Source organism: Prionailurus viverrinus, chromosome D1 (assembly GCF_022837055.1).
Source record: "Prionailurus viverrinus isolate Anna chromosome D1, UM_Priviv_1.0, whole genome shotgun sequence".
Lineage (NCBI taxonomy): Eukaryota > Metazoa > Chordata > Mammalia > Carnivora > Felidae > Prionailurus > Prionailurus viverrinus.
The window spans coordinates 18,175,959-18,193,183 of record NC_062570.1 but is presented as its reverse complement, the minus strand read 5'-3'; the positions used below and the strand labels follow the sequence as shown (position 1 = coordinate 18,193,183).

General features: G+C 49.9%; 1 protein-coding gene and 1 long non-coding RNA gene across 2 annotated transcripts in view; one reads left to right on the top strand and one right to left on the bottom strand.

The window, feature by feature from the left end:
- Positions 1–17,225, bottom strand: part of GRIK4 (glutamate ionotropic receptor kainate type subunit 4) — a 305,096-nt gene that overhangs the window by 253,787 nt on the left and 34,084 nt on the right. The gene's annotated exons all lie outside the window — the stretch shown is intronic.
- On the top strand, positions 13,010–14,818 carry LOC125176594 (uncharacterized). Its single transcript, XR_007156337.1, has 3 exons — positions 13,010–13,183; positions 14,429–14,509; positions 14,694–14,818. It is a non-coding gene; the product is annotated as an uncharacterized LOC125176594 (long non-coding RNA).

Sequence of the window (17,225 nt, the reverse complement as noted above, 5' to 3'; positions counted from 1 at the left end):
TCTGGTTTCTCCCTGATCAGGATTATTCATCAGGGATTTCTGGTGAGCTGAGATAGAGGTGGGAGGGGGTGGGGAGACTCACCACACACAAATCCCACTTCGCGTTTTTCTCACAAAGGGTCTCTCGCATGTATCAAAGAAGCAGATCGAAAGCTTCATGCCTGTGCCCCCCTCCCAACCCAGAGCAGAAATGAGGGTCGTGGCCAAGATTCACTTCCTCAGCACCTCGCCTTTATACCCATTACTACATCACCAAGTCCCCTAGGGTTCCGAGCATGTGATGACATCCAAATGACTATTCCTTCTCCGTGGCTCATGGGGAGACTGTATTTTCCAGAAACGGTCACATCTCCCATTCCGTATGCTTGTCTCATGACGAGACCCTGGCACACTTCCCGTTGAGAGGTGGGGTCTGTGGCCCTCCTCCGGAGTCTGGGGACGGGGGAGTTGGGCTACGATGGAAGTGATGCTATGTGATTCTGTGAGGTCAACCATAAAAGGCAATACAGCTTCTACACAGTTCTCTGGGGTTGCTCAGTCTTGGGACCTAGCAGCCATGCTGTGAGGAAGCTGAAGCAGCCTGAGGAGGACCCCACATGGAGAGGTCCGTGCGGAGGGGAAGAGAGGTACTTGGTTTTCAGTTCTGGCTGGGTCTCCAACGAGTACAACCTGCCAGTCACCTAAGTGAGCCATGTTGAAGCGGATGGTCTAGGTCCACACACACACTCACGCACACACACATACACCCTACTCCCAGCCACCCCAGTCGATGCAACATGGAGCAGAGACGAGCCTTCTGAACCCACCCCCACTGAGCCTTGCCTCACGGAAGGTTCGTCAGCGAAATAAATGACTATAGTTGTATTAAGTCACTCTGCCTGTCCCGCCTATCGGTCCCTCTCCCTTACCTTTGCCAGTCTGTCACCGAGAGGACTTTCTGAGGTTCTGAAGCCATATGGATTCTTGGAGAGAGACAAATGTATCTGCGGGGGGACAGTTCAGAACTGATTCTGCCCTCCTGGACAGGTGCCTCCTCAGGCTTCCCCTCGACGGTTTGCCCTGAGCAGAGGGGCTGTGCCTGGCAGGCTGGTGGCCAAGTCAGGGGGTCTCAGCCCGTGAAGTGATACATTAAGAGCTCCAGCTCCCAGGGCATGTGGTTCTAGCTCATGTACACAGCCCCGCCCCCCTGTAGCTCTCTAGAGCTAGCTCTTCTCCATACTTTCTCACACACACCCCCCTCCTTGTCTCCAGGTCTCTGTAAATGAGCAGCACAATGCAGCATCCTCCCGAGGAGCCCAGTGCTGGCAGGTTCACCCAAGCCTGGGCGTGGGGGGTTCGATGTTGATAAATACAAAAAAGCCCTGCTTGGTTATAACGAGAACTCTGAGGAGCCTCGGGATCTTTGCAAGAGTCAGAGAGGATCCCTGGCTATTTATTCCTTTCACGGTGCCTGACATAGTGTCAGGCCGTGGCAATGTGGTGTCAGAATCCGGTATGGTAACATGGTGATGACAACAAGAACAGTGCTTGTAAGGGACAAGGCCCCCGAATAGAAATCAGGAGACCCCCCCGGGCAGGCAGCCCACAGAGGGGCTGGGATCAATTCAGCCAACAGCTTCCCAGGGCCTTGCTCTTAAGCCCTCCTCTCTCAACCTTCCATAGTGCTCTGATATGGCATGGGACAGACCACCTGCTCCCGTTTGTCTGGTGTGACTAAGATCCCAGCAGGTTGAGTATTTCCTGGGCCAGAAATCAACCTGTGAGGGGTTCCCTGTGCTCCTAAAACTTCAGAAACCACCACACACAGCCTATCAGCCAGGAGTCCAGCTGCCGTCCCTTCGCCCATGTGGCTTATCCAATGGCCTCCGTGCTCCCGTGTTCTGCAGGAGAGGAGGGACTCAGGGCAGACTTGAGCAGAGGTTCACGTACAGACCCATGAGCACATCCCCACGTGCACATTCACACCCACTCCCTCAGAGCCCCAGCAATGGACACAGTCACAATGAAAGAGGTGGGGAAGCAGGAAATGAACAAAACACGGGGCTGAATCAGACAGGAGACCAGAAGAAACCTGGTCCGAATGTTGACAAGAAACCTACACAGAGCGGCTAGAGGGGTAGGTTTGGGGGTAGGTCAGGGTCGGACCTTGGGCCTTCCATCCCTTCCTGGGAGAGGCATGGATTTCAGGGTGGATCATCAAACTTCCATAAACAGGCAGGAGGAGGTTTCTGTGCTTCCCCTGAGTGGATACCAAATGGGCCTGGTCACGGTCCATGACCATGGAACTGTGCACTGCTCAGACCAGGCTGGACAGCAGGAAGCAGTTCTGGGACCCAGTGCTGGGAGTAAGGGTGTCCTGGAGGCCTCACAGCAGCTACAGGAGGATGTCAAACAGTAGTCTGAGACACTAGGCCTCTGGAGAAGCCGAGTGGAAAATGCAGATTGGCTTCAGACTTTGGCATTGAACTTAACCCCCCCCCCCCAAAAAAAAAGAGGTCATGGAACTGTGTAAAAAGTGGCTTTGAAGTTTTATTAACCATAACCCACGGGGAAAAAAAATATCTATCACATCATTAACCAAGACCCACATACCTCTGTGTATAAAACTGAAAGACTATTTCATGAGACAATAACTCTTCGCTGTCTAGGATGCCCCTGGTGTGTTCTAGTCCATTCTTTTTTAGTTTGCTAAAATTACTGGTTGCGACCCACTAAATTGATTTCCCAACCTACTAATGGGTCCTGGCCTGCAGTTTGGAAACAGTGCTCTAGAACAAGGGTTGGCTAATGATGGCCCACGGGCCAAATCCTGCCACCTGCGTGTTTTTACTTGAGGTGAAATTCATACAGTTCATCTGATTTCAGACACGTGCCTCAAAGGGACCTCATACACGTGCACCAAACTCAGGGGCATTTGGTGCATATGCATTTACAATGTCGTGCAACCATCTCTCTCTAGTTTCAAAACGTTTTCATCACGCAAAAGAATGTCCCATTCCCTTTAGGTAATCACCCTCATCCCACGTCCCCCCATCCCCTGGCAACTACTAACCTGCTTTCTGTCTCTAGAGACTTGCCTATTTCAGATATTTCACATGAAGGGATCATAAGATATTTGTCCCTTTGTGACTGACCTCTTTACATAGTGTTTTTAAGATGCATCCATGTTGCAGCATGTATCAGGACTTCATTCCTTTTTTTAGGGATGAATAATATTCCATTGTACGGACAGACCACTATTTGCTTACTGGTTCATCTGCTGATGGACATTTAGGTGGTTTTCACCTTTTACTGATGCTATAGGTATTCATATACAAGTCATATACAAGACATTCATATACATATGATACAAGAATATCATATACAAGATATTCCATACAAACACGTGTGGACATACGTTTTCATTTCTCTTGGGTACCTACTGGGGAGTGGAATTGGTGGACCATATTGCGATTCAACATCTAACTTTCTGAGGAACTGCCGAACTGGTTTCCACAGTGGCTTCGCCATTTTATATTCCCACCAGCAGTACACAAAGGTTCCCGTTTCTCCACATCCTTGCCAATGCTTGTGATTTTCTGTGTGTTTTTTAATGCTTCTCTATTTTTTACGTAGAACCATCCTAGTGGGTGTGAGGTAGTATGTCACTGAGGTTTTGACTTGCGTTTCCTTAATGACCAGTCAAGTTTAATATCTTTTCGCGCACAGATAGACATTTGTATATCTTCTTTGAAGAAATGGCTATTCAAATCCACTGCCCATTTTTAAATTAGGTTGTCTTTTTGTCGTTGAGTTCTTTGTATGCCAGATACTAAATGCTTACCAAATATATGATTTGCAAATATTTTTCCCCATTCTGTAAGTTGTCTTTTTACTTTCTTGATAACGTCCTTTGATTCCGCAGAAGCTTTTGATTTTGATGAAATCCAATTAATTAATTAATTTGTTTATTTATTTATTTTTTGCTTATGCTTTCGGTGTAAAATCTAAGAATCCACTGCCACATCTAAGGTCCTGAAAATTTACCCCTATGTTTTCTTTTAATAGTTTTGTAGTTTCAGTCCTTATACTTAGGGTTTTGATCCACTTTGAGTTCAATTCTGTATGTGGAATGAAGTAGGGGCCCAAACACATTCTTAGCAGAAGACCTTTTCCTATGTATAGAAAATCCTGAAGAATCCACCAAAACACTACTAAAGCTAATAAACAAATTCAGCAAAGTGGCAGGGTACACGAACAACATAAAAAAAATTAGTTGTGTTTCTAGGCATGCCTGGGTGGCTCTGTCGGTTAAGTGTCTGCCTTCGGCTCAGGTCATGATCTCATGGTTTGTGAATTCAAGCCTCACATTGGGCTCTCTGCTGTGAGTACAGGGCCCTGTTTGGTTCCTCTGTCCCCCTCTCTCTCTGCCCCTCCCCTGCTCGTTCTCTCTCTCTCTCCCTCTTTCTCAGAAATAAGTAAACTTTAAAAAATTAGTTGTGTTTCTAGATATCAGCAATGAATAATCTAAAAAAGAAATTAAGAAAACATTTCCATTCATGTTAATGTTAAGAAGCATTAAATAGCTAAAAATAAATTAAACTAAGGAGGTGAAAGATTTGTACACTGAAAGCTAAAAAACATTCCTGAAAGAAATTAAGACGATCTAATTAAATGGAAAGACATCCCATGTTCATGGATTGGAAGACTTAATACTGTTAAGGTAGAAATATTCCTCAAAGCATTCTACAGATTCAATGCAATCCCTATCAAAATTCCAATGGCATTTTTACAGAAATGGAAAAGCTGATCCTTAAGTTCATATAGAATTGCAAGGGACCCTGACTATTGGAAGCAATATTGGAAAAAAAAAAAGTTGGAGGACTCACACTGTCTGATTTCCAAAATACCTACAAAGCTACAGTAATCAAAACATTCTGGTACTAGCATAAAGATAGACAGGTAAACCAATGAAATAGAATTGGGAATCCACAATGAATCCAAACATCTATGGCCAACTTATTTTCCACAAGAGTGTCAAAACTATTCAATGGGGAAAGAATAGTCTCTTCAACAAATGGTGCTGGGACAACTGGAATACCACATGCTACCTGTTTTAGTAAATTAAGTTTTATTGGAACATAGCCCTGCTCATTTGTCTATGGCTGCTTGTGTGTTATCATGGAAGAACTGAGTAAATCACAACAGAGACAACATAACCCACAAGTCTAAAACATCTATTATTTGGCCCTTTAGGAAAAAAAAAAAAGTTTACAGACCCTTGTATAAAATATTAAATCTCGGGGCGCCTGGGTGGCTCAGTCGGTTAAGTGTCCGACTTCGGCTCAGGTCATGATCTCACGGTCCGTGAGTTCGAGCCCCGCGTCAGGCTCTGTGCTGACAGCTCAGAGCCTGGAGCCTGTTTCAGATTCTGTGTCTCCCTCTCTCTGACCCTCCCCCGTTCATGCTCCGTCTCTCTCTGTCTCAAAAAAAATAAATAAACGTTAAAAAATTTAAAAAAATTAAAAAATAAAAAATAAATAAAATAAAATATTGCATCTCATACCTACCTGTGGGGCATTCCTTCATTCAACAAACATTTATTGAGCAATTACCATATACAGCAGGTGTTGCTCTAGATACAACACTGTATAAAACAGACTAAAATATCCTCATGGAGCTTACATTCTAGTAGGTGAACTATCCAGGACAGCCCTGCAATCTAAAGAAATTCAACGGCCCCTTGGGGAGGAGAAGCGGTAAGACTGTAAATTACAAGCAGGCTCCCAAGCTGAGATAGAAGCTATGAATTCCCTAAGCCTGGGCTCACCTAAATGCTCCCTGTTTGTTGGTCCATGTCTCATTCAGCTGTATCTCCGGAGTGGGGGCCAGAGGTGCCTAGCAAGCAATGAATCATACGTCTCTTTTAAAGATCCTAATACGGTTACAGCATCGCTACAGAGGACAATGGCAAGTAAAATACAGTCCCTACATTGCAGAAGATCCCAGTCTAGTGAAAAATGAACCAAACGCACATCACCATAAAACACTTATCACTTAACGAGCACCTGATAGGTGCAAGGCACTATGCAAAAACTTCTCTAGTTATTACCTCATTCAATCCTCATGGGAACACAAGACAGTCTGTTATCACATTTGATAGGTGAGGAGGCCGAGTTTCAAAGAGCTCAGTATTTTGCACTTGGCCACGAAGCTCGCGGATGGACACCAGAAACCTGAACCGAGACTGTATGAATCTAAGGTTAACCACTCGATTATGAAATAGAGATACACAGAGCTCTCCCAATTTTCAAAGCACCTTTCTAGGCTCTAATGACACAATGATGATGGAGACCAGTACTCCTTACACCAAAGCATCCTGAATCCACCCTGACCCGGAAGCAGGACCTGGCATAATTCACCTGCCTGCAGGAATCTATTAGTGATTCAGAAAGCAGGACACAGACGTTAATGAGACAGTGACAGTAACACCAGGTACATCCTCAGTGCCCCCCAAGAGGCTTAAATAACAGCATTTCAAAGGAATTGCTTGGGGAGATACAAGAGACAAGGAAAGCTGCAACAAGGAGAGGAAATGGACAGACAGCAGGATTTACAAATGATCACAAATAGTAGGTATGTGCGCCTCTCCGGTTCACCCAGCCCACAGAGCTGGGGCTGAGCTGAGCAGTAGGCTCTAAAGGCTTCAGGGCACGCTGGAGAACCTATAAACTGACCAATAAACACAACAAGTCTAGCTGAGCCCTTAAGTTGTATATATTATCTCCTTCTCCCCTCTCCTCTCTTCAGAACATATCCATCAGCTCAGGCGAGGCTACCTCTTTGGAACATTCTACTACCTTCTTGGGAAGCAGAGGGCAGACTGAGAAGACCCTAGGCCTTGGGTCAGAGATCCAGGTTTCCCCACTTAGCACCGCACTGTCCGTTCACGTGGCCTCTAGCCACAGGTGGTTCTTCAAATTTAAATCTAAATTAACTTAAACACAATTGATAAGACAGCTCAGTTGTACTAGACACATTTCGAGTGTTTGATGGCCACACATAGCCCATAGATCCAATATTAGGCAAAGCATCCATAGAGTATTTCCATCATTGCCGAAAGTTATATCAGCCAACACTGATTTAAAAGTCCAAGACCGGGGCGCCTGGGTGGCTTAGTCGTTTAAGTGGCCGACTTCGGCTCAGGTCATGATCTCACGGTCCGTGAGTTCGAGCCCCGCGTAGGGCTCTGTGCTGACGGCTCAGAGCCTGGAGCCTGTTTCAGATTCTGTGTCTCCCTCTCTCTGACCCTCCCCTGTTCATGCTGTCTCTCTCTGTCTCAAAAATAAATAAACGTTAAAAAAAAAAAAAAAAGTCCAAGACCACGGCCACCCGGGTGGCTCAATCGGTTAAGCGTCTTGACTTCGGCTCAGGTCACGATCTCACAGTTTGTGGGTTTGAGCCCTGCATCTGGCTCTGTACTGACAGTGTGGGGCCTGCTTAGGATTCCCTGTCTCTGTCTCTGTCTCTCTCTCTCCGCTCCTTCCCCCACTCGCATGTGCGCTCCGTCTTTCTCAAGATAAATAACCTTAAAAAAAAGAGTCTAAGACCTAAAGGCAGCTGCGTTTCCTCTTTGCACCTTATTTTCTTCATCTGAAAATGGGAATAACACTACAAATACTGCCCTAACAGGACTTGCCGCGGGAGTAAAATGAGATCACGAACTCACAAGTGTGCTAATGCATTCTTCTTTCCCTTTTGATATAATAGGTCTTCCTCCCCTGACCTCTACCCCGCCTCCCCAAGCTGCTTCGTGCAGGGCTCAGCCCTTCAGAAACATCCCTACCCCTGGCTCAGCTACTCTTTCCCAGACTGTGACCCATGGAGCGAAGAAAATGGGGAGCATTAAAAAGCAAAGTGAAACAAAAATACCCACAGGAGTGAGCCCCACCTCTCAGTCCGCATGTTACTGGATCTCTTGGGAGCATTTGTTAAAGCAGACCACTCTTCCCTTGGCTTCCAGAAGACCACACTCATTTGGTTCTTGCTGCTAGATCCTGGCTGCACCTTCCCATCTCTTTAATCTCTTTTCCTTCCTTCCTTCCTTCCCTTCTTTCTTTCTTTCTTTCTTTCTTTCATTTTTTAAAAAAAATATTTATTTATTTTAAGGGGGGAAGGAGCAGAGACAGAAAGAGAGAGAGAGAATTCCAAGCAGGCTCTGCTCTGCCAGGGCAGAGTCCAACGCAGGGCTTGATCTGAGATCATGGTTCGTGACGAACCATGAAACCATGACCTGAGCCAAAATCAAGTCAGAGGCTTAGCCGACTGAGCCACCCAGGCACACCCAGTCTTTAATCTTGTAATGTCAAAGCACCGAGAGCTTTGTCCTTGGTCCTCTTCTCTAGCCACACAAACCTAGTGTCACGGCTTTGAGCATTATCTGTAAGCTGATAAGTTTCAAATCTGTAATTCCAGCACAGTCCAGGCCTTGAACTCCAGACTCACATTCCAAATGCCGGTGACAGTCCTCCGACTGGCCTCTCAGACTGAGCCCAAGACCGAACTCGGGCAGCAACTTCTTCTGAAACCGGCCCAGGTCCCTTCCCCGTCTCAGCAAACGCCAACTCCATCCGTCCGGAGCCAAGCCAAAAGCCCCGGAGTCCCTCTTGCCTCCCTTCTTTCTTTCACATCTCCCGTTTAAGCCATCAGGAAATTCTGCTGGGTTTACCTTGAAAATCTGTGCAGAATGCCACCAGTTCCTGCTGCCTGTGCCAGCCGCCCACATCTCTCCCCCGGAGCCTCACATCCACATCTCTGACCTTACCTCCTGCAGCTCTGCCACTGCTCCTGGCCAACCAGCCACGGGGTCCCCGCGCCGTGCCCTGAAGGGGCCAGGCCCGCTCCTGCCTGGCGGGGGCCTCTGCGGTTTTGTACTTGGTTCCCCCTCTGACATGCTCTTCCCCTCACACCCGCATGGCTCCTTCTGCCACTTCTTTTAAGCCTCTATCCAAATGTCACTTTCTCAGTGAGGCTTTCCCCGGCCACCCTGACATTTCACACCCCTTCCCTCGGACCCTCCCCAGCCCCCCTCCCTGCTTCATTTTTCTCAATACTCACCCCTAACAGACTGGATACACACACACCTGTACCTGCACATACAATGCACACAATTCACTGTTTATATTCTTTATGAGGCAGGGATGACTGTTTTAATTCACCGCTTCACACCCAGTGCCTAGAACAGTACTCGGTCCAGAGGAGGCACTAAATAAATATTTGCTTGGTGAATGAATGGACCAAGAGGCCCGGTATAGACCTTACACTTCATGGGGCTATGGAGGCCTCCGTGGTCACCAGTGGCCCCAAGTCCAGAAGCTCAAGGGCAAGAGCCCTGGAGGAGCCAGCCTGATCTTTCCTCAGAACGTGCAGTTTGTTGCAGGCTTTGGAGGAATGGGGCTGGAGAGCATGAGCCACCAAGAGGGGATCAGGGCAGCGGGACAGCACCTTGCCACCCGGGGCCAGAGGGCCACACGCAGCCATACGAACTGAAGCGACTGTTCTATTAACACCTAGTAGCGATGGGAACCATAAAGCGGGAGACAGAATATGTGCTGGGGGCTGCCAGTGATGCCCGCAGGAAGAATTCCCTGAGCCAGACAGGGTTTCTCCCCATTATATACAGCAGGAGGGTAATGGAGTGTTAATTAAAAACTCTTACCTGGGGCGCCACCACACCAGGGGCAGATGAAAGCCAAGAGCCCACTTGCCCTGATTACAACAACGCACTGACAACATATAAAACACATAAACTCAGGGTGGGGTAAATGGGCTCCTGAGATCTGTACTCCCTCCGTCCCAGGGTGGCAGAACCCAACAAGCCTCAGGACCATCAGAGGCTCAGGGAGGTTTGAGGGGCTGGAGGGCAACTTAGAAGCAGGTAGTGGCCCGCTGGGATGGTGGGACGGGAGCCGCAGAGATGAGGAGGGGCGGGGGCGGGGGCGGGGTGGGGGAACCCAGGCGTTCTGGCATGACCAAGCAAGATCGCTTCCCAAGGTGAAGTACAGAACAAAGGTGAGGGTAAGGATATTATGCATATTGCCCGGAGATGAGCATCTGGAGCAGAAGCAGGGGGGAAGTCAGCCCCATGTAAAGAGCTCTGAAATCCTGCACCTTGTTAAGGTCTCATCCACCCGGGGCGGGGAGGGGGGGGGGGGCAGCCATGGCCCTGTGCAATTTACAGACGAGGAGCCAGGGCTCAAAGAGGTTCACTGGCCCAAGGTCACTCAGCAATCGGCGGCCAGGGACAGAATGTGAGTAGGGGGTCCCTCTAACTCCAAAACCAGCGGTTCTTAACAGCAACCCCTACGAGGCTTTCTGGAAACTTGGGGCACATTTTTGCCCTCCATGTGTAGTAATGACTAGGCATTTATGTATTGAAATCCGTTTTGTTACTTCCTTTTAACTTATCCTTTATATCTAAGACATTATGTGTTTTTAAGTCACGTGCGCAGAAAGGTTATATACTGTCTCTAAATTTCATTTTAGGACAAAGTGGCCTTTTACAAAAGACTCGTTATAAAATGGATTGGGCTGAAACTGTGAAAAAACGCCACACCACACAAGGCCAGAGAGGCGAGTGGCATCACTTTGGCTCTGGCCAAATCCCTCCACCCCCTACCCCTGGGACCCTGGAACAAGAGAAGAACAGGGTAGTGCAGGAGCTGAGAACCCCTGTCAAGACCACTCTGGGCCCCCCCACTCGCTGCTACCAGCCCTTCCCAGAGGGACGGGCCCCACCCCCACGCCATCCCAATACAAATCCCACCCTGGGAGTGTGCGGTGGTCCACATGCCTGAGCATGCTGCTGACACCTTCACAAAAGCCATTCTGCGGCCGGCGAACTTGTCCCCGTGTGCTTTGCAGCTCGCTCCTAGCTCATCTGGAACCCCGGAGCTCCCTCCCCTCTGGCAGCTGGCAGGCGCTAAAGGAACGCATGCTGTCCTAAAGGTCAGACTTTTGTGAGACAAGTTGGAAGACAGTGTGCTGTCAGGCATTTAGGATTTGCAGTGAGCTGATGCTTCAGGCTGTCCTTTGTTGTCCCCCGTCACTAGCACAGCCAACCAAGGGCTCGAACGGTCCCTCCTTCGAGAATAGAACTGGCCGCTTAATCCCAGTTGAACTGCAAGGCAGAGCTGGCCCTGGATGGGACTGGAGGGCCACAATCAGAGGGACCAAGAGAAAAAGTTGGGGACAAAGGTGACTTTGGATGGGTGGAGGCAGAAGGCAGCTTCTTTCATTAGAGGCAACACGCAAACACCAGTGAAGTGCAGCGGTGACACGGGACAAGGGCCACATCAGGGGTCCAGAGGTGGGGCTGTTCCACACGTCTTATCTGCTCCCTGGGTCTGTTTCTCTTCTGAGACACGAAGGAGTTGGACCAGAAGATCTGTAAAGGCCTCTGCTCAGGTGTGACAGCCTATGAGCTGGGGTTGGGGGGGGCAGGGGGGGGGTCCGTTCATTGGCAAGGACGGTCCAGAGAGCAGAGCAGGCTCGCTGTCACTGCTGAAGGTGCCAGGGTCTGGGCGTCACCCCGGGCGTCTTCCTGCCCCTCACGTCCATCCCTGCTGCCACTGTCTTCCTTGGCCAAAGCCTCAACATCCCTCGCCTGGCCTATAGCACTGGCTTCATCCCAGCTCTCCCTGGCGCTGCCTTAGCACTATCCCAAGTCCATCTGGTTGCCCCTGGTTCCCTTCCAAATAGAATCATGAGGAAGCCCCCACCTACACTGAGTCCCCACCGCTCCCAGGATAACACCTTGACTCCATGCTGGACACAGGGCTTCAAAGCCCCTCTCTGACCTCAGGTCTCTCACTTTGGGCCTCACTGAATGTGAGCTTCCTGGGCTCCTCCCCTGATCTTTCTTTCTAGAACCACCTTGCTGAAAATTTAGCTTAGACTTCACCTTCGCTAGGAGGCCTTCCTGTGTCCCTGGGCAGAGCAGAGCATTTGCTGCTCAGTTCAGATCGTGCCTCCAGTGCTGTGCGTACTGGGTTATAATTATCTGTAGAGACCGCCTCCCTCGTTAGACCCTGAACACCTCAAGATGTGTGGGACCCGCACACATTGTCCCAGACGCGAGGCAGGGAAGACTGACCTTCCTAAACCTCAAGTTCAGTCTTGGCTCCAGCTGGCTTTGTAGCTTTGGGAAGTCCCACCTCCTCCCTGGGCCTCGGTTTCCTCATCTGCAGAATTGAGTGCATAGGATCTGATTCTGAGGCTCCATCCTGGTCTGATGCTCTGGGCCCTGTCCCTCCCTGCCCACCGAGCAGGACTGTAAGATACCACGTGGGTGCGTGTCTCTCCCTGGCTGCCACTGGGGCAGACACACTTCGGCACAGACATGCTCATACACAGCCCCTGCGGAGATTCATCCTCTTGCTCTGCACTCCCAGGGTTAATTAGCCTGCAGCATCCATAGGGCTGCTTTCTCCTTTAATAGCCAATTAGATCTCGTTAGCTCTATTGTCATTTGTAGGACAAGTCACAGAGGCGCTCCCATCTTGCAGAAGAAGGTAGCCCAGATCCCTCTGCTGGAGAGAGAGAGAGCCGGAGGTGTGCTGTTGGAACAGGGGCTTCAGGAAGAGCACGAAGGGAGGTCCCCTCGGGAGGAGAAGAGTGTCCAGGCCCCCAGGCATGTGACAGGCATGTGAGAGCTTCGTGCTTGGCTCCACCTGGCAGACCACGGAGCAGGGCTTTGCGTGGCTGGTGCGAGGTCCCTCGGGCCCACGCCGGTGCTCTCATGTCAGAGGGCTCCTTGGGGGCGGCACACAGCTGGGTCCACGGGCAGTGGTCTGCATGGTGACTCCATCTGCCAACCCGCCAGGCCTCGACAGGGCCGATCGACATCCAGCCAGACTGCTCTAATGACACTGCAACTCACCCTGGTCACCAAGGGCGTCGGCCTGCTGCCGCTTCAGCTCAAGACGGGGCTTTGGCTGCACTAATGAGGCAGGGATGGCTCTGCCCGTCTCCACCCTCCCCACCCGTGGCTGCCTTCCAGGCCAGATCCCGCAGGCTGACCTCTCTCCCTCTTCTGCATAAATGAAATTTCTGACAAGCATGGCCTGAAGCACCCTTGGCACCGAAGAGCTAACGTCTCGATGTGGCCAGAGAAACCTCCCTCCAACTTCACAGTGAGAACAGAGTGAGTCGTTCTCACGGGGGGGGGGGGGGGGGGGGCGGGGGGGGGCCTGGGTGAAATATGTGCCTTGGAAACAATCCCTAGGCAAGCCGCAGGAGGCCCTTCACTGGCAGGTCATGGCTGTCACCCTGGCTGGAGGGAGAGCCAGGGCCTCTCTGGAAGGACAGACTGACGCCATGACAGGCTGGAAGTTGGGGCAGGGCAGGGCAGGGCAGGGGGGGTGGTGGTGGGTAGTGGCAGACAGAATGCCTCCAAGCACAAGCCCAGGGCCACCAGAGCTGAAGGCCACTGGCCCATCGACAGCCCCTCTGGGGTCACGCAACAGTTTGTAAACTCCCAGCTAGGAACACAGGTCACCCATTTCTGTCTACAGGTGCAGCTTAGCTTGTGTGAGGGATTCCCCCCCCACCCCCCCACCTTCTCCCGGGCCTGGAGGAGCAGGAGGAGGGCTCTTAGCCAGGGGTCTGTGGGTCTCCTCCCGTGGGACTGTGATCATAGATGGCACAGGCCTCCGATGGGGGGTGGGGGGCAGGGGGTGAGAAGCAGAAGTAGCCTCAGCTGAAGCTCAGGATCGTTTTTTTCGGCTTTTTTTTTTTTTTTTAACCTTCCTAAATGCTCTGGAGGGGAAAAGGAAATAATAAGGTTCCTGTGATCAAGCCTGAGGATGATAAACTAGGAAGAATAAGAACCGCAGGAGGGAATGGGGAAACATTAGGGAAGGCTGCAGTGTTTTATGGTCTGTGCTGCTTTTCTTTCCTTCTCTTTTTTTTTTTTTTTTTAAGGGAAACAAATTAAAGGGCTTGGATTTTAATGAGGCTACAGAAAGATACAAATTATCCTGAGTTTTTTGGAGGGGAGTGAGAATAGACTCCGGGCCTCCTCTTTCTCCTTAGCCTCCCGCTCGCCCCACGGTGACCTCCGGGAGATTCAAGTGTCTATTTAACCACACCCCAGTGACCTATGAATCAGGCTCCAGGAGGCCGGTGCTGCATGGAAGGGACCTCGACAACCTCATTAATTTCTATTTCTCAAAATGTGCTCCCCACGATACCCTTGGGGGCCACAGTAGGGTGTTGGGAGGTAGGGAGAAGGGAACCTCATCCCTAAGCCGCTGATGCTCTGCTTTGACCACAGCGGTTCCATCTTTACCTACTGGGATTCTGTGTGTGATTTTATCTGCACAAAAGGTTGAACCACTGAAAGCAAGTTTGGAAAACACTGACCTGGTCTGATCATCTCATTTTACAGATGAGGGCGTCCAAGGCTCTCCAAGGGGGAAGAGCTCAGGTCATACTGCCAATGAATGGCCAAGCGGAGATTCAAGCCAAGGTATCTTGACATTTAGGCCGGTGTCCTTCTTCCCACGCCACTCTCCCCCCAGCCATGCTGTCTGCTCTCATAGCTTCTTTGGCCGACAATGCCAAAGCAATGCTTCAAATCCAGACCCCTCCTTCATGTCCCAGAGCTATGTATTCAGTGTTTGCACCATATTAAGTAATATGTCTCTGCTTAGATGTCCGTGGGCACCTGCAGTCCCCCACATCTGCCGCTCACTGCCTGCCCCTTGCTGGATGCCTGCCTCATTGGATGGATCATCTGGCCACCCAGGCACCCAGGGGCAGCTCCAGGATTTTTATGGTTGGGAATAAAAGGTGGTCGGGCTGAAAAGAGGGAATGGTGCTAGTGAACTTGTCTCACAGCTAAGTCTGCATGATAGGCATACTGCTCTTCCTTAGGTTATATACTTAATTGGGGTGCTAGGGATGTAATGGGAGATGTCGTCCTGACTCAGCCACTACAGTCATTCTAATTAGAAAATGGGAAACATCCTTACCTCCTCCCTCATGTTCACCACCTCCCCACCCAATCGATGACCAAATCCTACTAAGTGGACCTCCAGAACGACTCCTTACTTCATGGTCCTTCCTCTATTTGCTCTACAAGACAGGTCCAGGTCTCCTAGATCAGCTTTGGAGGGCAGGGACTCTGCCTTTCTTACTTTCTTCTGCATACTCAACACTCTCCAAGTACCAGACGCATACTGGGTACTCAGTAAATACCTGTTCAAAGGATGAATGAACAGACGGATAGATGGATGGATGGATGGATGGAAGGAAGGAAGGAAGGAAGGAAGGAAGGAAGGAAAGACTACTATAACCTTCTCTTGATTGGTCTTTTTTATCACCCTCTGGGGTGCCTGGGTGGCTCAGTCAGTTAAGAGTCTGACTTTGGCTCAGGTCATGATCTCATGGTTCATGAGTTCAAGCCTCGCATTGGGCTCTCTGCTGTCAGTGCAGAGCCTGGTTTGGATCCTCTGTCTCCCTCTCATTCTGCCTCTCCCCCTGCTCATTCTCTCTCTCCCTCCCTCTCCCTCTCTCCCTCTCTCTCTCTCTCAAAAATAAATAAACATTTAAAAAATTACATAAAAAGTAAAGTTTTATCACCCTCAAATATGCCTTCCAGCTTACCGCTGAGATGACTTGTCTAAAATGTAAATTTCTAGGGCGCCTGGGTGGCTCAGTCAGTTGAGCATACGACTTCAGCTCAGGTCATGATCTCATGGTTCGTGGGTTCGGGCCCTGCATCAGGCTCTGTGCTAACAACTCAGAGCCTGGAGCCTGCTTCAGATTCTGTGTCCTCCTCTCTCTCTGCCTCTCCCTTGATCATGCTCTGTCTCTCACTCTCTCTTTCTCTCTGTCTCTCAAAAATAAATATACATTAAAAATTAAAAAATAAATACAATGTAAATTTCCAAGGCACTCTGCTCACCTAGCCCCTCTCTGAGAGCTCGCTGTTACTCCCAAAGTTCTCTGGCACACTGAGTCTCCATGGCTTGGCCCTGGATTCCTCTCCAGCCTCACATCCCTGACTCCCTTAATGTCTTACTTTTTATTCTCCTTTGGAGTATCCTTCTATCTTCTTTTAAACCCAGCTCAGGGGACATCTCCCTTAGAAGCCATCCCAGCCTCTGCCACCCCTGTTCTAGGCTGGTGGGCACCTTGCCTCCGGTTCCACGGTGCAAATCTCCTTCCCTGCAACTGCCACACTGAGTTATCATAATCTGACTGTGTGTCTGTCATTTCTCCCAGTAGACTGCACACGCCTTGAACACCAATCCCATGTCTTACTCATCTGTCTCGCCAATGCCCAGCAAAAAGACCAGCACGATGACCACAGTTGGGTTTTGAAGTGAGTGCATGTGCCCCCATGCAGTTATTTCTGAGAACTGAGACCCCCTCAAAAACCTTCCCCAGAGCTGAGGGTGCTCTGAACAGACGGTGTCTCCACCATGGATGAGCCAAGGCTTTCCCGTGACATTTTCTGACGGGGCACTGCTCTTGTGGGTCTACTCTTATGACAGGGTGGGTGTGGGGACACCAGTAGAGTGGCCCCTTCCTTAGCTCCCACTAAGTACATGAGCACAGTTGACCCTTCCTACATCCCAGCATATACACCAGTATGGTAGACCCTTCCCTACCTCCCACCGTGCAACAGGGAAGGTAGCCATTATAGCCGGTACCACTAAAACTTGGCTAGTTGTCCATGCTGGGCCATCCTGTCTTCCCTCTGTTGCCTGGCTGGTCTCAGAAAGGATGGGATGGGAGGCCACCCAGAGAGAGGCCATGCTCAGGCCAATCCAATACACACAACATAAGGAGGGTACCCTCACAGCAGCCCCAGAGGGGAGCAGTGAAAGGTTGGGTGCAGTGTCAACCTAAGGGGAAAATTCCTAAGCTCTAGGCTACAGAATGTGCTCCATCCAGCTCTACAGTGCGTGGGGGACTACAAGAGTAGCTCCAATGTGCCCCTCAGGCCAAGGGCAGGGGAGCTGGAGGCACACGCGTCCCATTGCACAAGAGGCGGGAAATAACCTGAGTTCAGGATACAGGCTTAAGGACTAAAACAAGTGAGTTTGTTGTCTGGATTTTTTTTTTTTTCCTATCAGACCATGCCAGAACAAAGCCACTAGCCCCCAGAAGCTGGGTTCAATGAAGACAAAGGAAACAGAGTCCTCAACTTAATGCTACTCCCTTTGCAAAACCCT